Source organism: Aedes aegypti, chromosome 2, assembly GCF_002204515.2.
Source record: "Aedes aegypti strain LVP_AGWG chromosome 2, AaegL5.0 Primary Assembly, whole genome shotgun sequence".
NCBI classification, from domain to species: Eukaryota; Metazoa; Arthropoda; class Insecta; order Diptera; family Culicidae; genus Aedes; species Aedes aegypti.
The window spans coordinates 366,639,398-366,662,624 of NC_035108.1; positions in this window are offsets into that span (position 1 = coordinate 366,639,398).

Sequence of the window (23,227 nt, forward strand, 5' to 3'; positions counted from 1 at the left end):
AATTTTGATATGTACTTCGGGGGAAGGGTACTAACGGGGTAGGTGAATCATGTAATCTATAGGCAGGGTAATTTGGGATAAGAGTTCGCTGTTGGGCTTTTTTAGCTCACGCAACAGAAATTTGGCACCTTATTAGCTCAACTGTTTACAGATATAAACATAAACATTTTATTAGAAGTACTATGAAGTTTTAAATAAAGTAGTGTTTTGAGCCGAATATTGAAAAAGTGTTCAATAAGAGCTATGTGGTGGTGAACGTGAAAAGATCAAAAACTTTTGTAATTTTTCAAGTTTTTATATAATGAATTATTGTTTGGGTACCGTCAAGCGGAGTAACTTGCAACAATTTTCAACTTAAAAGCTATATGTATGAAAAATTTGAGGATCCAAATGAAACAAAAACCATCTGGTACCCTTATTGCCACGTAAAGAATACAATGCGTTTTTTATCAGTTCATGGTTTTCATGGATCAAAAGAGACAAAAAAATGAGGTGGGTAATGTTGGTTACATTACCGCGGGGTTGACGTAGAACTACTAGGAACACAACTTCGATCAATTCTGGGTCAGACTCTTACAACAGTGCTGTAGCTTTTTGCAGGTGATAGGATGTTTGATGATAGGTGCCGTGATTGTGAGTATTCAATCACGTTATGGTTTTAAGGAAGATCTGTCATTTGGCTTGGAAGCTTTTTCAGAGTTTCGGATTTCAAAGTAGAATACTTTAAAAAGGATTTGATTTGATTATGATGTTTGAATGATAGTGAAGTTGTACTAGTTTTTGTTGTTATTGATCGGATGAAGTTTTTGAAAATTAACTCTTTTTGGAATCACTTTGGTGGTCCTGAAACGGACCATTTGTCGTTCTGTGGTTCCGAGAACCAGTGTTTGGCGTTCCAAGAATAATCTAGTGATGTGCAAGATGATTGAGTTTGTTTGTTTGGTCATCGCTTCCTTGTGTTGTTTGGTTGGGTGATCGGTTTCAGTTCTGGCTCCAGCTGTAGTTCGCCAAACTCCTCCAGTAGATTAGATGTTTGATAGCTCGTGTGCTTCGATCGTGGGAATCGATAGAATCGGCCTATGGTAAGAAAAGTATGAACAATATCGACTGCACTCTACACTTATATTTTTTAATAAACGTTAAATCAATACAAAAACCACCTAATGTTTTCGTTTCATTTGGACGATTTACCAACTTAAAGTCACTGGTGACTACAATAAGATTATATTGTTTTACATAATTGAATAAATTAATGGGGCATGAACATTTTCGTATCTTGCACAGTAGTACCTGGAGAAATGTACACTGTTATTAGCAGTACTTCAATGTCCATAACCATAATCGATGCCGCACAAATGTCTCCAACCTGATCTGCTACGCAAAGCATTGCATCATATTCCTCACTAATCTTTTGAATTGTGTGAGGAACAGCTACGTTGAAGGGCGTATCCTTCTGGTAAATAGCCACACCTCCAGCTCTCACGCATGGGCGTTTGAACTGGTTATGCAGCTGTAGCCAGCAATGTCGACGGAGGAGTGACCGTCTAGCCAAGTCTCACTCAGTGCAAGGAATTCTACACTGGTCAGAATTTGGTCTGTAACAATATCCATTGCATTAGCATTTAGGCTCTGTACATTGATAATCTTCAATCTGCAGGCAGAGCTGCTACAATCCAGTTTGTCTCCAAGAGTCCGTTATCGATGACTGCCTCGTTCCTCAAGCCAACCCTCTTGGGAGAATTACTGCCTTTGGCGTGATGGAAAGAATTGGTAGAGTTTGTCAAAAATAATCCTTGCAGTGAAGTAACCCGGGAAAAACCAACAGTTAGTGCTCAGTGTCAGTGCTCACCGCATCAAAACAAAGGCGCCACTGTATATGGGATTTAACATAGTGACAGCATTGCTGTTCTGTCAAACACACAAGGCTATGGTGGCGCTATATATGCTTTCCATAGCGGCCGTTTTGGTTATTTTAATGATCCATTGCTGATCCTGGCTTTTGTCATAGTCGTACACGACCTCGGGGAAAGCTCCACCTTGCAACTTATAAACAGTAAAAGCACAGGCACTAACCACCGGAATCTGAATGCGTTTGCATTTGATTATGCCGCTCAGTTTGATGCTAAAATAACAATTCTCTATACAGAAGTGAAATTGGAATTTCAAAACCAAGAGCGTTACGTCGGCATGAAATATGTTGAACTCTCAATCGAAAGACAAGGCATCAAAGGTTCATTTCGTTTACTTACTGAATCCCACATACCTGTCCAAATAGATTGATAACTGTTTCAAAAGAGAACGTTGATTTCAAGCAAATTTACAAATAAGAGTGCTATAGAAAAGTTGACGTTATTTGCTTTTCACTCTCCGCTTGGATCGCATCTCAGCAGGCAACAGATCGTCTTGCTCTGACCAGGCCTGCTTCTCAGGCACAGACATCGATAGAGAGGGATCCCCCTCAATTGTCTTGCTTGAGAATGAGATGGTTGTGACCAGCATCTAAGTCCTAAATTTTAAATAAACGATAATTTGAGGATGTTTCCGAGGACACTGCTGCAGTGCCGTCAGGATGTAACGACAGCATAATGTTCATCTTGTACATCCCTTGTCAAGACATCAGTTTCATATTTTTATGATATTTTTAATGGATTTCTTTATTGAAACTAACATGTAGAAAAATTTCGGATCAATAGATGCTTATTACAATTGGTCAAGAAAAATTTAATTAACAGTGTTTAAAATCTGTTGCAATTTTAATACATTTCCCAATTTCCGTACTCGATAATTTAGGAAGTGCTGAGTACTATGATGTTATTACGGTCCGACGGCGCTGCAGCGATGTCCAGGAGTAAATTCTCAAATTTCATGAGGTTATGTGGGATAGATTATGTGAACCAAATCAAGTTTTGTACAATACCGCAAAATTTAGATCGTGATAGATAAACCAGGAAATATTATTCAATAAACCCTTTAACAATGTTTGTTGGCCCTGAAAAGGGAATGCTGTCACAGATGAATGGCAATACGGGATGTTATCAGTTGACTGCCATGGCCAGTTTTTACAGGTTTGTTACATGGAATTTGTGGAATATGCCCTGTACATCGTACATTTTCAGCTTTAGACATTTTCAGGACACTAAATCGGGAGATTACAAATACTACATTATATTATATTATGTTTCATTTCATTACATTACATTTTATACTATATATTATATTACATATTAAATTATATAGCATTGATAATATACTGGGAAGGGAGAGAGCATCAGGGCATCATTGAAGTTGCAACTGGACAATGAAGTAGAGTGCGCCCTTCTTCTAACAAACTATCTCGTGGAAAGCTCGATAAGTACTGCAAATTCCAATACTCAATCTGTTGGATCATACTGTTGAAAGGAGATTCTCTACTTCCCGCGGGTTTCACGTAAGTGTCTCTGCTTACGGGTCCGCCACCTACCATTTGGCCCTTCATACAGCAGTATGTTGAAATCAGGTTGGTAATAAATTTGACCTCACTGTTGAGTGGAACCGCAAGCAGAGCAAGATTCAAGCAAGGATGGTGGCTACCTACCTGCATGCATACACAAGAAGTCATAAATAAAGTCGAAAATATTTCTTTTTTAACTCTTTTCCACTAATTTGATGGCCCTGAAAAGGGCTTTGTTAGTTTCAATGCTCTTACAGATAAATAACACTGTGGGATGTTATCAGTTGATTGCCATGGTCAAACGGGGAAGCCTTTACTCAAATGTAAAAATTTGAGCAAGTTATTTGCTTATACAACGAACCAGCTGAATTTTTCGTGGCGTGGATGGCACACAACAGCAACGGGTAGTGGATCACCGGGCTTAAGTCGAAATCTGGAAACGTTGCTCACTCTTGAAATCTTGAGCGATTTCACTAGTCCAACGCTCGATTAGCAGCTCCTCAGACCAGCAAGTCAGGGGGCTTCAGGTATTTGTTCCTAGCGGGATTGCTTCTCGACCACCAATGCTGATTTCATCACGAGTCGAAATCTTGAAGCGCGGGTCAACAGCTTCTGGGCCGATGAAATTTGCGGCTGCGATGGCTGGGTGAACGCAAACAAGCAGTGAACCGCAAAGCGAGAATGACTCGCCCGACCGTGATCACAGTTCGACCACAAATTCTCCTGTGAACTGCTTCCTCTTCTTCTTGGCGGCAGCAGCGGTGATGGCTTTGGCTTCGGACGGCATCTTCTCTCGCTCGCTCGACAGTTTTATTTGAGCGAAGCAAGACGAACGGGGGGGGTCCTTCGCTATCGATGTCTGTGCTTGAGAAGCGCGCCTGGTCAGAGCAAGCCTTCCTGTTGCCTGGTGAGATGCGATCCAAGCGGAGAGTGAAAAGCAAATGACGTCAACTTTTCTCTAGCACCCCTATTTAAAAATTTGCTTGAAATCAACGTTCTCCTTTTAAAAAAAAAATATTAAACTGTTTGGACGGGTATGTGAGATTCAGTAAGTAAACGACATGAAACTTTGATGTCTGGTTTTGTGATTAAGGAATTTCGTTAAGCCAGCAAAAAGTTATAAACGTTTAAAATATTTCATGCCAACGTAACGCTCTTGGTTTTGAAATTCTAATTTCACTCCGGTATAGAGAAGAAAGACGTAGTCCTACGTTAAAATATACATTTTTAATATTATCTATCTCGTGTTGTTATGATCATTTAATATTTTTCTGCAGTAAAAGAATGACGATAATGAGTAACAGTTAACTCTACCCTTAGTAAACTAATTATTATTGAATGAATTACGAATATTATATCAATTGGATTGAAAACTTCATTGGCATTGCAAAGGGTGTCCCCACGGTGAATTTCTAGCATATCATAAGTCTTGAAAGTTATTGGAAAGCCATTAATGCAACTTTTCCACAAATAACTTATTTTTTATACAAATTTAAATCAACGCGACGTATCACACATTCATATGTATGTCGTATGGTCTCTGTTGGCGTTTCGACATAACTTTCATCATATTTCATGCAGAAATTTTCCAATGGTAGATCTAAAAGTTAATTGTTATACAGATTTTCAAAATTATTCATTATTTTCACGAAGAAAATAAAATTATATCTAATAATTATGCGATTCACGTATATTTTCTAAAATTTAGTACCAAACGTGTATTCAATTGTATGAGGTACACAAATTTTAATGTTACTGAAAAAATATATGTTCAATTTTGCCTTTTCATGTGTTTTAGATGACAAACGGCAAGAATTATCAAACAATTTAGATCAAAATTGCTGTAGCAAGTTACCCCACAAGGGTAGCCAAAAACGTTTTTGAATTTTTATATAAATAATTTAACTCAATACTAAATGAAACTACAATTCGATTACATGTCGAAGTGTTGCAAGTTACCCCGTTTGACGGTAAATTTTGTTTGACCTAAATTTAAGTACGTTCAGAAGCATAAGTGCTTGTTGTTACCTTGGCTTCTGGGCAAATGTTTGCAGCCGCCATGGGCCAGTGGTTGCTCTAGGTTTTAAAAGCAAAATAAACATTTCATTTTAACAAATGCATCATCCGACACATCCTGTTTCTCTTTTGGAACGCAATGCCAAGAATTTCCTCTTAACGTTTTGTAGACAGGAACAGTAAATGAGTCGGCATAACCTTGTCGTTCTTCAGTGCGAACGTTTGCCTCCACAATGATCATTTGTCCACACCATTTTTTTTAATTACTTTAAAATTTCTAATTTCGGTACGAAGAAAACTCGTAGTTAATCAAACACATAAACTCCAGAATACTAACTCGTGGTAGAATTTTTATAGAAATTCCTGTTTTCCTGATCAAAGTTCATTGAAGAAACGAATAACTTGAAGCATTTTTAAACAAATCTGTTAACTAAATCTACAGAAAATTTTCCATTTTGTCGGATTTCTTGAAAAAAAAAAAACAATCGTGAATAAATTTCAAAATATTCGAAAAAAAAACATGGCAAAATCCAACATTCAAACACAATTAAAAAATAGAAACTTAGGGTAAATTTGTGGCAGAATTTCTATAAAATTTTGGATGTGGAAAATAGTAAAACCAGGACACAATTGATTTTTGATGACGAACTCGTGAGAAACCTCTGGATATGACTAGTTTTGCATACTAAGATTTAAAAGCAAACAGTAAACGATAAACATCGTCCTTGTTAGGTAATCTCTATTTATTGGTGGATTTGACGTTAGAGAAAAGTCACTAAAACTTTTGATTATTTCTAAAATTTATTCAAATATAAATGTTGGAAAGTTAAATTAACAATCGCTTCCTTAGTTTTGCTAGAAGTAAAACTTCCGCCTGAAACTTCTACAAATTTTGCGTTGTCTACCAAAAATACACTTCAATTTTCAACAAAGTTGACCAGGAATCCTTATCATTATTTAATTTTGATTTCCACGCACACTACATTTGCCTTTATAATAACTTATCGCCCATATTCTTGTTTTCGTTCAAGTGCTCATATGATCGACAACTGTTTTTAATTTCCATGTACGCCAGCAAAATCAAGTGGGCCATGGATTCGAACGAAAGTTGGATCCGCCGTTAACAAGAATGAGGGTGTATATCTATTTTTTGCTGTTTGTGCTACAGATGTATAAAAAGCTACAAATGCATAGCATAGCATAGCATAGACTGACTGTACATGTCAATGGTTGCTACTCCGTGATTGATCGGAACTGGTAATAATTGCACTGCGATCCAAATGAATAAAGGATGGGAGTTCCCGCTTACTCTCGGAGTGCAATTTTAGCAGATCTAATATTATTGATCAATAACGGCGCCGGCCAAGTCCTTACAGTCAGTTGGGATAGGGAAGGAATGTTAGGGTGTAATGATTGTTGCTTCTAGAGACCGAGAATACCTCTGCATCTCCACAATCACCTCGGGAAGGGTATTAATTAGTGGAGAAGGAAAAGATCTGGGAGTCACCTTTGGTCAGTGATGCGATCCATGGATAAGGAGGAAAAATACGGTTTATACTTAAGGCTAGTTTTTAGTTTTGTCTCAAAAAGTTTTTTGTAGAAGATTTGAAATAAACGTCAACATCTGTAATGTCGAACCATTCAAAAGAAGTTTTTATTAATGGCGAAAAGAGAAAAATATATGCGTATATTTTAAATTATATGAAACAGGAATAATGCCGACACTTGTAGAGAAGAACCATACAAAGTTTGTTTGAAAATTACATAAAAGTATTACTGAACATTTATGCCTCAAGAAGAAAAGTCCCAGATAGCCGTAGCGGTAAACGCGCAGCTATTCAGCAAGACCAAGCTGAGGGTCGTGGGTTCGAATCCCACCGGTCGAGGATCTTTTCGGGTAGGAAATTTTCTCGACTTCCTAGGGCATAGAGTATCTTCGTACCTGCCACACGATATACGCATGCAAAAATGGTCATTGGCACAGTAAGCTCTCAGTTAATAACTGTGGAAGTGCTCATAAGAACACTAAGCTGAGAAGCAGGCTCTGTCCCAGTGGGGACGTAATGCCAGAAAGAAGAAGAAGAAAAGTCTTTGGTAGAAGTTTCAAAATAAACGTCGACATTCATAATGTCGAACAATTCAAAAAATATTTTAAGTAATGTCAAAAAGTTTCTATGTTTATAAGAATTGTATAAAACAGGCATAATGCCGACACTTGTAGTGACGAACCACACAAAGTTTGATTGAATACAGTTAAACCTCCATGAGTCGATGTTCCATTACTCGATATCGACTCATGGAACCATACTAACAATCAAATTTCATGGTTACTATGATGGTCCCCTCAAACAGCTTCTCATAACATTGCTGTTCCATGACTCGATATTTCCATGAGTCGATGGTCCCTTCAATATCGACTCATGGAGGGTTGACTGTATTACAAAAAAGTAACGTTTACATGAAAAAATGTGTTATCATAAGCATGAAATGAGCTCACCAGTTGGTAATCCATCCTCGACTGAACACGAATATCTTTTCGCACTCACACAGCGCGAACAGCAAAACTTCTCGGCGCCTCGAAAACGAACCGTCTTACTTGGGCTTTGCAATACACGCGATCCGAAAACCAAACTCCCGGCGTCCCGAAAACGAAGCATCTTGCTTGGGCTTTCCAAAACACTGCCAAGCAAAACCCGCGAACCGGAAACCGAACTCCCGGCGTCCCGAAAACGAAGCGTTTTGTTTGGGCTTTCCAAAACACTGCCCACCCGTGAACCGAAAACCAAACTCCCGGCGTCCCGAAAACGAAGCGCCTTGTTTGGGCTTTCCAAAACAAGACCAGCAACTGAAAACCAAACTCCCGGCGTCCCTAAAACGAAGCGGCTTGCTTGGGCTTTCCAAAACACTCGGTGTTAGAGTTCTCCGGATGAAAATTGAAAAACCATTGCCGTCAAACGTTGTTGTGGAAGGTAAGCGCAGCTACGTTAGCTACCCGAAAGACGATCAGATGTATAAAAAGCTACAAATGTATGAAAAATCCAACTTTTCATAAAATTATAGCTGAACAAAAATTTTCAAAACAAAAATAACAATTTTATAATTACAAATAAAGAATAAAATAATATGTTAATCAGTCCTTAGTCCGAGAAGTAAAAGGTTCCAAAATATAAAAAAAAAGTAGAATAAATAATTCTGCTTGAGATAGGTATTTAGACATAACAGTGTTTAACCTTCAATGAGGTGCTTCGAGAAATAAAAAAATAAATAATTTACTTGAGTATATTTTTAGTTTTCTATCCAAATTTCATACCAAATGATCAAATGAAAACGAATTGGCAGGATGCCAAAGTTGAGCATTATGTATGAAAATCGGCTTTTTCTGCTATTATTCTGAAAACAACTGAACATATTTAGATATTTTCTTATAATTGTTTCGTTTAACTTATATTATCACATTCATACTAATAAAACTATAAATTTGGTATTATGCAAGCATTTAAACAATCAAGTTTGTTATTTGCAAAAAATAAATTTGTTTCAAAATTGTTATCGGTTAATTTAAAATCCATCGTATTTCTGCCTAAAAACGAATACCGTAATTTCGATATTATTTACATAAAGACTGGAACGCGCAAAAATTGGTCAACTTCAAACGCTTCAAACGCGGTAACACAAACTAATCAAAGGACACATAGCAACTATGATCGATATCACCGCCAAACTAGAAAAAAAAAATTATTCTTTGACATCGCCTTCCTTGAGAAAAATCTTAGCGCGTTTGGTGTTCCCACATTTGATATAACCGTTTCAAACGCACACAGCAATATTTTAGACTGGCCATTATTCAAAAAAGATGTAGAACTCATCGCCCAACAAACATTTTGGTTGAAAAAGAGTTGAACAAATCACTCTCAAGCAGATTTCAGCTGAATAAACTGTTGTTTAGCTATTAATGTTACTTGGGCGGGGCACCCCGTAGATAAGAGCCATAGGGTAAGAAAATAGCTCTCCCAAAATTTCAACTCAATTGGTTGCGCCACCAGCTAGCACATTCAATTTGAACTTTGTATGGGATATTTGTTTCAAATATATTGAAAATTGACCTTATGTCTCTGTTTCGTTCTAGTATACTGTTGATCGCTTTTAATTGAGCCCAGAATGATAAATACACTAGTTGACACCCTAATGAACACGCAATTTTTGGAATGAAGGACATGATAAGGATTGGGATCAGGGTTCTTTGCACCTTGTAGCTCATCCGAAAGATAGTAGTAGCTCAATTATCGTTATATGGTTATATAGTTACCAATTTCTTACCGGTATTCGTCTAATTTATAAATTTTATGTCATTAATTAGATGTTTAAAAACGTTTGTCATTGTCACACCGAACATGATTCAGCAATTTTACATAGTTTTCATTGGAAAAAAATCACAATACACAATGTGATGAAAAATGAATAAATAAAAAATACCTATGATTTCTATAAATTAGGTGGGGGGCGAGAAAATCTACAATGCGCCTTAATGACTTCCACCGCTAACCGCACGGGCATGAAGCAGAACCTAACTAATGGTGTTCCGCAGTGCAATGAAAAAAAATAAGAATTCTGTTGTTTGATCTTTATGGGCCACCCTAATGCACACATGGCAAACGGTTCGAGCCGGTTCGATGATCATCATCTTCAGATGGTTTAGATCTGCTTCTGCTGCTGCTGCAGCCAAGATGGTCATTTGAGCCTGTAGAATGGTATACCAACCAACCAACACCCTCCCGGCGAACTCGTTTTTGTTTTTGGTCAACGTAAATCAACTGTGACCGGTTGGTTGTTATGCAGAGGGCGGTGTAATAATTAGTGATTTTTTGAATATATTATCACCATTAGGAACATATGCAGGTCAGAAAAAGTCAAACACCAGTTGAAGAATGTGTAAATTTGCTAGTTGACGTTGAAATGTATCTTGACGTTTGTAAGATTCCAGCGATGTTAAACCCTGGGCAAAAAGTGTTCTGGCTAGAAGCTACGACTGTCGATAATTATATAATTATTAGTTGTGGATCAAAGGAAAGGAAGAGTAACAAGACTGATTTCAAGACAATCACCGAGGCAATAAATGGAGGACATGGATTGGAAAGTTGGATCTTGGAACGTGAGAACTGTCAATACAATCGTATTGGGCTTCAAGCTCTTAAGTCTCTAGTAATAGGCAGGCCCAGAACAGTAGGACAGTACATTTGCAGCTTTTTCGATTTTCCGTACAAAAGTATCAAATTTGGAGAATTTAATCAATTTATATGAGATTTTCACAGTTTTTCAGATATGAATTGAATTTTTACATATAGTTTTGAGCGATTTTTTGTTTGAATTATAACTTTAAAAGCCTCATTCTTAACGGTTTGACTAAAGAGAAAATTTTGACTTTTTTTATACTTGACAGTTTTTTTTTTAATATCTATTTATTCATGATGCTTTCAGAAAAACTGTAGAGTTCCTTTTCTTTTGAAGATAAAAAGAATTCTACTACATTGCACTCACTACGTGGACTTCGGTAGATAGCATTTCTGAGAAACATTCATCCATATAAACACCGTTTAACCCGAGGATTGAATTGCCTGCAGCACGCGACCCATGTTTAATCTTTGCTAAACCGTACAATCATGTCTTCACACATACAGGATAGAGTCATCCATCGCATCGGTCACCCTTTCATCAACTATGACGCCGCTTCATGGCAGCATCTTAAACCGTGCCGAAGAGGATGCGAAGATCTGCCGTTTAAAAGGCAGCAGCCGCGTCTTGAACGGGTGGTTGATTTTGGCATTCGTATTGTCTTGAGTTGTAATCTGTGAGTAGACATCTGCTACCGCTGCTCCACATCCATGCCAGCAGAAGTAGGTGACGTTCTTTTACCATAAGGTAGGGCAAAGTGGTAAAAATGCACTCTTGGGTTAAAATGGCCCGGTTCACATTTAATTAAATTATAACATTTATAGCACTTGCCGAATAGGAAATATACAAAATCAATCCATGGATAGTCCTAGAACTAGTCTCTTGCTAATCCTCTTTAACATAAAATTATTACAGAAATTTGAAGCTTTGTGTTGATTCTCATCAAACACGGATTTCCAAATAAGCTTTTTACATAATCAAATATTATAATACTGTTCAATAGAACAACTTTCCCGGGAAGCCCACAAAGGCTAATAAGAGCAACGATGACATGTATGCAAAATTGTAAAATGCGAATGAGCCTAAGTCAGCACTTTGAACCATCTTCCCCTACTAAACGGTGCTGCTGAGATGGTTCAGATTGCGGATGAATCTCGAAGAACGACCTTAGAAGGCAACGATTGTTGTTTCGGATGGGTTCCGATGTTTTAGATTGTTTTTCGATCGTTTCAACAATGAACGTGATTCGTTTCGTTTGTCTATCTCGAGATCAGCCTAACTGGAAATCACGTGTCCTTGTTTCTTTTTTAGGGAGATCCAATCGTAATTGCGCTCCCGCACCCATTCCGACCGACCGCAAAGTTGATAATTGTGTGGTTGGTGGATGCGTTTCGAAATACCTAAAAGTTTACGTTCACGCGGCGTTGTGATGGACGACCAACGGTGAATACCTGAATAACTGACCTGCGCAGTCGAATTACGTAAGAGAGGCGCAGCTATTATTGAGTTTAACACTAGCCTGGAACGTTTACGCACCCACATTTACGGGGTCAGCGTATCAGATGAATCTGGTTGACATTTATGATCTCAGTTCGAGACAATTTTTTATTCAACTACCTACGGTAAGAATTTGCTTGCTTGTTGGTAAATATGGTAAATACTCGAGAACATGCCATTGCTGAGAATACAATGATTAGGTCATGACAAACTTTTTGGTAAAGTCTATGCTTTCATAAAAAAAATCTGACTACTGAAACTCTTCTATATGGTTGGCGTTATGTCCGAGTGACCAAGCATTCTCCAATTAAAAAAAAATGTTAGAAGTTTAACACTTTGTAGTTCTTGAGCTACAAAGGGCGGGTTTCAACATGCGGGCACGATCTTCAATAAATCCAGTCAGTTCATCTGTTTTGCTGAAGACGTGGACATTGTCCGAAGAACTTTCCAGGTGGTTTCTGAACAGTATACCAGACTGAAACGTGAAGCAGACCGGGTTGGATTGAAGGTAAATACCGTAATCCGGGGGCAAATTGATCACTATTTTACAACTTTTTGTTGTGTTGTCCTTCAGAATTCAAATATTGTCAAATAAATTTCGACAAAATCAGTACACCATTGATCTTTATCAGTTTACGTAATCGAATATTCATGAAATAATATTTAACATATCATAAAAATAGTTTTAATATCAAAAAAATAAAATGTCACTTTGGGGCGAATTTGATCACCATACAAAAAAGCAGGTTTAAAAATAAAAAAAATCCCTCTCTACTGAATTTGGGTCTCCTGAATCTGAAAATGATGTCAAAATTCTTACAAGTCGAGTATTTAATAATTTTATTGCAAAATTAAATTTTGAAAATCTGCCTAAATTGCCTAAATGTAGGCAATTTCCCTTAAAATGAGCACATTGTTTGAGAATAAACGGTTTAATGAGCAAAAAACTATACTTGTTATTCTGCATGATATGAAAAATGAGTTCAGTAGTTCATACTTAAGCTTACACAACATTTTAAATACCTACATGCATAGCACCAGTGGATTGTTTAGCACCGACATTTCCAACTGTGTTGCTTACACCATCAAAAAGTGTGAATATTTCTATGCAAAACTCACTCTACTAAAAATGAAATAGTTGAAAATCATCATTAGACATCTATAAACTAGAAAACGAGGAATTTATGTGGTGCCAACGAAACCTTTAGCATCCTTGGGAGGAATTGTGTTGTTGTACCGACCTGATCAAAATCGCTCCAGTGATCAATTTGCCCCCGGTTTACGGTACCGTAATCCGGGGTAACATTGATCATTTTTCTGAATATTTCTTCAATATTTCGTTTGAAAATGCAAATGTTGCAGGTTTTATATTTTTAAAACAAGTACTGCCACCCATAGCTCGAGACTATATACTGTATTTTGTTTATTGAAAGATTTAAGCTTGTTAGGGGCCTTCCTTAGCCGAGTGGTTAGAGTCCGCGGCTACAAAGCAACGCCATGCTGAAGGTGTCTGGGTTCAATTCCCGGTCGGTCCAGGATCTTTTCGTAAAGAAAATTTCCTTGACTTCCCTGGGCATAGAGTATCATCGTGCCTGCCACACGATATACGAATGCAAAAATGGCAACTTTGGCAAAGAAAGCTCTCAGTTAATAACTGTGGAAGTGATCATAAGAACACTAAGCTGAGAAGCCGGCTCTGTCCCAGTAGGGACGTTAATGCCAAGAAGAAGAAGAAGCTTGTTAAAAAAAATGTTTTAGGCGATTTTTTGATTTAGTTGATATGGGGTAACATTGATCACCTATATAAACAACGCTCGGTAATACTGAAAATGTCGTTACTTACTTAAATCATGGCCCCTGAAGCCGAATATGAAGGCCAAACGCTTACAAGTCATTTACTTTTTGAGTTATTTTAAAATTAAAAACACCTCGAACCTCGGAATACGCCTAAAGGTAGGCAATTTCCAAAGGGAATTTTACATTCTTAACAGTAATTCGGTAATGTTGCTTAATTGAGCATACTTATAAAAGTTTTGACAACGGAATCGTTTTCGGCGATGTCATTTTTAGTAAGAATCACATTTCCTTGCTTATATCGTTTGCAGAACTTATGTGAGACATGAATCTTCGGTAGTGTCATCCTAACCAATCAAAATCATTATTTCGAAAAGTTGACAAATTTACGCATAAGGTAAACGCAATTTTCACAAAAATATTAACATTTTTTAGCTCATGAATATAAGAAAGAGAAGCACCATTCATGATTTGGAAATGTTTCATCAATAAATGATAATACGAACTTTTGATGAGGTGAGTCATTCTGATCAATGTTACCCCGCTGATCAATGATACCCCGGATTACGGTACGTCGAAAACGAAATATATGCTGGCTGGAGGTAGGGACGTTCCGATACTGCGAAGTATCGATATTTGATTCCATACGATTATCGAATCGAAGTATCGATACCACCGATATATTGAATGAAAATATCGATATATCACAATATCATTTGATACATTTGAAGGGCGCAGCATTCTTGTATCGCCTAGTTACCTAACGTTTAGTTTCCTACGATTCACAAGCAATTCTTAGAACCCTCAATATTACCGGCATTTTTATCGATATGGACATTGATATTTTCTTGTTTTTGATATTTTTTTTTTGTTCAGAGAGACTTTACCCAGAAGGGGCATTCGTCTCTATGTTTTTGATAAATCATATAACAATTGGTATGTGAACTGCTTTCAAATATTTTTAAAAGCAATTGAATTTCAAGAATACTCTACAATTATTATCCAAATATTGGTTAACGATATATCGGAAGGAAATATCGATACCTCCGATATATTGAACAGGAGATATGGATACCAACATATCGAATATCGAAAGCAAAATATCGATATTCCGATATATCGGAAGTATCGGAACGTCTCTATTTACACATGATGTTGACGAAATTTTGTTCGAGCCTCCTTGTCTGTTCTCTGTGGTCTCAGTTCCATTAAATTTTTATTCTTAACGTAGTAATCTTTCACTGTTTATTCCTATTCAAAAGAGTGCTTTTGATTATTTTGAAATTTTCTTCACGTGCAATGATTTTGTGAACTCGGTACAAGTAAAATTTCTCATATGACAATTCCCGCATAGAAAAATACAGTTTGCCTTGTTTTCCAAACAATGAGATTCTTCTAACCGGTAAGGTTAATATATCAAAAACAGTTGCTTCTTTGTTAAACAATATCAGTGGTAGAGCATTGAACCATTTCAAATTATTTGTGTAACGAACAACAAACAGTGACAATATTGGAAAGTGTCCAGAAATTGTAAAACTATACGGGAATGAAAAATTGTGGGAAAGGGTTCATTCACAAATTTCATAACGCCAAAAATGGTCGTTTTCGTTACCCACCCACCCCCTCGTAACGCATTTTGTATGAATATTTTTCGAATTTTGTATGACCTGTAACATCTTAAAGACACCCACCCACCCCCTTCAGCGTTATGAAATTTGTGAATGGGCCCAAACAGTAAATATATAAAATTACCTTTTGTCGAACGGTTCGTGTTCTACTTGCACAACACACTAATACATATGAGCATTTCACCATATGTTACCTCAGCCTAACAGTTTGGCAAACAGTTAAAACATTATATACACTCCTGAAAACTTCTTTCAACAGCTTTGCAAATCTTTGCAGCGATCAATTTTATATATTATTTTATTTTTTCTGGTTACGCAACTTGACATAAAAAATAATATATATTTGAACGATTTGTGTGAAAACAGGGATCCAAAACATAAAATTATTTTTATATTTATGTGGAACCGAAAAAGTGGCTGTATGTTTTTTAGCATGTTTGTTTTTGCAATGTCCATCGAAAAAAAAACAAAAGAATAAATTTCTTTGCTTGTTTTTCTTTAGTTTGAACAGAAAATCGTAAAAAATATCTAGTGCTGGTAAGTAATTAATCCAATCTAAGTATTACAAATGGATTTATTTATTTTATTTTCTTAAAAGATATAGGACAAGATGCAGATACCATCGATGTTGGACAGTGAATCCATTTCAACGGTCGTAGTTACGCGTATGGCCAGACGCGACAGCCTGCTCCTTGCGTTTTCAGATGCGCAACCGATCAATTATCAGCTAACAAAACCAGAACAGCCAAACCAGCAGGATTATTACCGGTGAGAACATTTTCGGAAGCTGATACTTCCGGAAGTTGCCGAACATTACAACCTGGTAAAACATTCAATCAACGCCCCACACTGGGGCAGAATTGAAAAAACGCGGAAACAACCTGTAGTTACTCGGAATGAAGAGATAGACGTTTGGTGTCTTCAGCGCAAATGATCCTTTCAATGAGGCCGATGTTTCGAGATAAAGTCATATTTTTTCGTGTTATTCGCATAAATGACTGATATGCCATTTCGGTCAAATGGCAGTTTATGGTTTCTTCGGCAAAGTTGATCATTATTTTATGCTGAAAATAATTGCTGAAGACGTCAAATTTCCAAGGTATACTGTTTTTCAAATAAATATATTTATTTAAAAAAATGGGCTTAAAACCGAAATATTTGAGTTTTGCTTGCAATTTTTCAATTTCAATACCATATATCGCCTATGACTATGTCGTTATTTAACATAAAACAGGTCTGGTGCAAATTTGATGGTAAAAATAAAATTTTGTTTGATTTTTCAAGTAAAATTTTCAATAAACATGGATATTGCGTATAGGCCATTCTTGCGATCGGGCAAGTTCGGGCAGGTGTTTTCATCATCATTCACTTACGAAAGGTCAGAGCATTCACGTCTAATTTTTCCACGGATACGATATTTAATATATTTTTTTATGTGATCTGAAAGAATGCTAAGCTTATAAAAAGGTTCAAAATTATTTTACATGACAATGTAATAGTTTTACAATATGAACAAAAGTTGAACATAATCATGAGTATGCTTGCGGTTTACTGGTACCCAAATTCACTTAACTATTTGCTTTTTACATTGCTTGTATATTTGCTATTCACAAAAACGCCCTAAGCGCCAGACTCATTATGTCAAACCATTTCGGTCGAATGGGAAACAGTACTCGTACGGTTCTAATTTATGCGGGAAGAAAGTATAAACATGAATCCAGAAAGCTCAGTGACGATGATCATTAGAGTTATTTCAATAACGGTGGACATCTTCCAAGACCTGAAATTTAATCATTTTCGCTTTCGGGATATCATTGTCGTACTTCACCATCGGCACTATTATCTGAATCAATCGGCCCCTTTCAGGGCCTCCAAGAGTTTGCTCATGAGTTGTTTTTAATTATATTTTTCATAAAGAATATTACTAGGGTAGGTGTACCAGTTATGGACATAATGGTTCCCTATTTCGCCATACGTGATAATTTGATTATTTTCAAAATATTAATGATTCTGTGTGTTTTAATAGTTTAATATCAAATGAATCTTGATGATAAAACATTCAAAAATATTCAAAATTTGACAGTTTTCGAGAACACCTATACGGCCAAATAAGGAACCACTATAGTCATAACTGGTACACTTTCCCTATCTCAATCCAATCAATTTTGGAATAATCGAAATATGTTTTGTTAAACTGAACTACACATTGAATCGCGATTTGCTTGTTTGGTATTTTTTATACTGGGTACGAATTGTGAAGGGACCTTCCTTAGCCGAGTGGTTAGAGTCCGCGGCTACAAAGCAAAGCCATGCTGAAGGTGTCTGGGTTCGATTCCCGGTCAGTCCAGGATCTTTTCGTAATGGAAACTTCTTTGACTTCCCTGGGCATAGAGTATAATTTGGTATAATAGTAGGTACTTGCCACACGGTATACGAATGCAAAAATGGCAACTTTGGCAAAGAAAGCTCTCAGTTAAGAACTGTGGAATTGCTTATAAGAACACTAAGCTGAGAAGCAGGCTCTGTCCCAGTGAGGACGTAATGCCAAGAAGAAGAAGAATGTGGTTTTAAAAAATATATTGAAAACGTTGAACTTCAAAATTTCACCCAACGTTCATGCAAGTTTACCAACTTATATGGCAATTTATTTGCTTTGTTTGTCACAGAACTCAAACTTCATGAGTTAAACAATACATATTTTTCATAAATCTTTTGAGATTCAAAAGTTATATTTTCATACTTCTTAGAAGTATTGTATTTTATACGGAATTTTATACGAATACTGCAAGTATGTTGAAAAATAGGATTTATTCCAAATTTATTCGTGCATTATTACCGTTTTGATTCATATTACGAACAGCTTGAAATTCCGGATACTCTGCTTTGTATGGGAAACATTTCACACGAAATGTTTCAATATTTTCCTCTCAAAAGTTCTCACTTTCGGAATTTGAGGCAAAAGTAAGGAAGCGTCTGGAAAAAAAATCATGAAAAGCCCACAAGTTTATATTTATTTAAAAATTTTCATGTTGCGGAATCAAAATTTTCACCCACCATTCGAAAGCTAAGTGTTTTGAAGGATCGATAACGAAGAGGAATCATACAGAATGCTTGATTTTATATGCTTTCTGAACAGTTACACTTCACTGAGGCCTTAAGTGTCCGTAGTATGAAAAAAGGTATATCTTAAATGAAAGTTTAAGTCCCATTTTACATGCTTGGAGAGTTGAATCACCAAAAAGTTTGATAAATCATACTTCAGTTTTATTGCAAACATCCATGAAACAAGTGTTTTATACATCTTTGGCGACCTGTACCTCAAAATTATGACGTACTGGAACATTTCTGAAAACGTCATTCAGCAACATTCAATCGGCTAGAAACATAATTCGATCCTTTGGGTAGGAGAAAATGTTATTTTTGCTATGCTGTGCAGTTGTAGAAGTGTTCTAAGTACGGTAAGACTTTATCACAGTGAGGATGTAAAACCGGTATCAAAAAATAGTATGATTTTAATTTTAAAAAATCATATTTTGTCATTTTTCTGCCCAGTTAACCGTAAGAACAGTCAAAAGAAGTTCCTTTCTCATGCAGGGACAGAGCCATTCGGCAACAAAGTAATTTTGCTGCCTCCGCCTTTGTCTTGCTCAGTCAGCATGGCGTCTTCGAGCGCGGCATCGTCATCGTTGTCCATCATTCCGCGAGGTCTGGGAAAATTGTGGCCCATTGAGCATCAACGACGACGACAACCGGACCACCGCCGCACAGACGTCAAGCTTTTCAAAAAGTTGGCAAAACCCAAATTTTCAAACAAAGTATAAAGTTGAAAAATAATAGCAGATAGTTAAAAAAATATACGATTAATAAAAAATAATAGTTTACGTTAAAAATTGCAGAATGATGATGTTTACAGTACGGGTCGTTAATTTATCCAACGAGACTTAAGAGGACACGGGAGACCGTGTTATTTTCCCTATCTTTCGTCTCACTCTAACAATTATCATCAAAACTTTGTGGAAGCAACTCTCGAGTTTTAATGAACCGATAAAGCTGAAAATTTATCGGGTTGTGCACTACATATATAGAATCATAGTGATACATTTTCGCATCGATATATGGAGTGGTTCTTGGGATTTGCTTCTTGAGTTGTAAAAAACTAACGCCCAATAAACATTCTGGACGTATTCCCTTAACGGCTAGGTTCAATTTCTTTTTTAAAATGCTGAAAACCAAAATGGCACTTAAATCACTTTATCAGATGCTGACAGTCTTGCCTAATTTTGCATAGACATAAAATTTTTGAAATAGTTCAGAGCTTAAAAATGTATGAAAAACAGCAATTTTATGAGAGTAAAAACCAAAAATTGGTGACTTTGCCAAAACTAGGGTCTTCATCCTAAAATCATGTTCAAAAACATTTGTCATGGCTAAAAATAGTAAAATGTTGAGTTTTTTATTTTAAAAAATCTGGACCACTGCGGGCCTCCCAACTACAAAGATTTCGTTCAGCACCCACTAACTGCCTTAGGCGTAGCTTCGACTAAGTACCAGCCAATCCGACTAGATGGAAAGGTGTTGAAAACCACAGCGATCCAATTCATTGCGGTGGTTGTTGTTGGTTGGTTGAGGACTATTTGGTATGTTTACGAGTTGATACAAACTGTTATTTGTCCAACGGTGATGACTAATAAAATACAGTCTTATATGAAAACCGCTTGGCAACTCAATTGGGAATGCTATCCACGGAACATTCGGCGATTGAACTAATTGCTCACATAATTCTTTGAACGGTGATTAACGAGGATAAAATTTTATCACATACAGCCATCGAACCACTTTAGTTTTTATTATGATACGAAAAGGAAATGAAAACTACTTATTCCAGCTTGCCATTGAATGCTTGCACGTATGGTACAGATTGCAGATTTTGAACTTTATGATAAAAATCATCACCGTTATAAGTTGGTAAGTAAGAATATGTAAGTGAAATTTAAGTGTAGTCGACTGGACATGAATGAAGTAAAACTACATTTAATAAAGATGTTTCAAAATGGAAATTTTACGTCCTTATAACGATACTTTCTCCCTTTAAAGTGTTAGTTATGCCAATTGTTGCAACACAAATAACTTTCATATAAATTCTCTGATTCGACGAAGTAAAATAGTCTGTATTTTTCTGATGATTTAATGATGATTAAGGTAAATGTTCAACTATTCAACGAGACCATGCTGAGAACGGTAGGGTCTCCTGATATTCTGTAAAGAATCCTTGAAATGTGAAATAGTCAACCGACACTCATCAACTTCAATCTCCTCTTTCGATCTAACTACGCGACAAAATGCGACTTTCAAGACACCAAAAGCAGCCAAAAGAGAAGGTCTATTAAACATTGTTTAATGAGCGCTAGAAAAATTGCCCATCACGATTCCTTCCAATTTAAATAAACAACCATCAACGACAGGAAATACCACCGTGCATCCGTGGAAAACAAATCAGCTCATGAAGCAAGGTTTGCAGTGCTCTGCCAGGGCCCAGCGCCGACAAAAGCGTCAGAAGATTCTACACTCAGAAACACGGGTAGTCACAGAATTACTAAAGTTTATGCATTAATGACTATTTTCTGTCTGCCTCTCTTTCATTCTGCAGGGAATTTTATTCCTATTTGTCATTTCACCTGGGTTGAAGCATCGCTAAGCTTCAACCCAGGCGAAATAACATTTAGTGTAGAAATTCACGGCAGAATGAAAGAGAGGCAGATAGAAAATAGTCTTTGATACATAAACTTTAGTAATTCTGTGACTATTATTATTTCTCAGTGTACTATTCTGTTAACCTTTCGGTTGTCACGAGAATATTTGTAACGCGAATCCAGCCCTGTCGTCGTAAAATTTGAGCTTCTTAGTCGTCCCTTCTTGATTGGGAGGGGGGGTCGTTCTACTCCCAGAGAGCGCTTCTACTGCCAGGCGTTAATGATGTCGCCTTATAAGTAATATCACAAATATTTTAATATGTAGAAATCACAAATATCATGAGGATTTTAAAATACATTCCAAACAAACGAAAACCAATATAAATTTGGTATGTTTATTTTCCACAACTCTTACGACTTCTTTGCATGTGTCAATGTTATATGGAAGGTGCTGAAGTTCAGAAGAAGTGTTTGAGTTTAATAATCAATTGAAAATAGTATGAATAATCGAATTATTCTCCATGTTAGTGGTTCAATAAACAACATGGAACTGCAACGCTTAGTTAACTGAACTAAGGTCAGGACAAGCACCGTCTCGGGAGTCGATTGTGTTCTGTATTAACGTGCTAAATTAGAGCATGCTCATTTCACTTTTGGTTCGCATTCAGTGTAAAATTTGGTACTGCCAAGAGTAATTTTAAATATAAATTTTCATACACTTAGATATGCCATGAAGCATTAGCTGATAAACAATTGTGGGCTCCGTGGCCATGTGGTTAGTCTTACCAAGCATTTGGCCGCATAGAGTCAAATAGTATGTGTTCGATTCCCACTTCAGTAAGGAAAACTTTTCATCAGGAATGTTATTCTACTAGGCGTTGTATGTGTTGTCTAGAGTGTTGCTTTCTTTGAAGGACAAATCAGCTGCTGGAAGCATTAACGTGTCGATGTTTAAAAAAAAAACAGAGTATACGGAGTACGGCTGCCGAAAATTGGCGATTCAGTAGAAATTTGGCTGGAAAAGTAAGTTATTGGAGTTTACGATTGATGCCATACAGGGCGTTAAGATGCATGGTTTACGAACGAAAACCATATTTTTCTACTTGTTTTTAATTATGAATCGTGGTTTACGGCTAACGAGCCGAGTGGAAGTTTAACAACTACCGAAAAGCTAAACATTACATATAATTTGCAATTGGATTAGATGGACAAATTGATGTGAAGATTTGCGAAAAAGTTACAAGTCTTCTCAGTGAGAATCGAACTCACGACTCCCTCACGACTGATTATTGAGCTGAAATCGAATTCAGGTTAACTTCTGCGTTCATGAGTCCTCTCATGACGTAGTGGTAACGCGCTCCAACTAGAGATCGGGGAGTCGTGAGTTCGATTCTCACTGAGAAGACGTGTAACTTTTTCGCAAATCTTCACATCAATTTGTCCATCTAATCCAATTGCAAATTATATGTAATGTTTAGCTTTTCGGTAGTTGTCATATTTTTCTAATTTTTGATTTTGTCACACCCCTTGGTTGAAATCAGTGATTCCCAAACTTTTTTTACTTTCGCCCCCTTGAGGTCAATATATTTCAGAATCACTCCCCTGAAATGCAATTTATATTTTTGTGTTAAATAACCACTATACAGTGTTGAGATTATGATCTACATCTTATCATAAGTGTATCAAAATTTGATCAAACTTTCAAAGTTACTGGTGAAGTATTTTATATGTGATGGCCTAGGGGGTGCGGAGTCGAAGATTTAGGTTGTTCAAATTGAACACAATCTTTTCCACGAGTGCTAACCATTGTGAGTTTGCTTGTCTCGTAGGAAACCACATTCAAAATGCACACTTAAAATACTTCACACAAAGCTCCTTCAGTTCAATGCAGGAAATGAATTCAATGAATAGATTTAATCAGAATGTTTCGGTCCGTATTTAAGATAGAAACATATTTTGAGCAGTTGTACATGACTTAGACATAATTTGGACCAAGCACAACA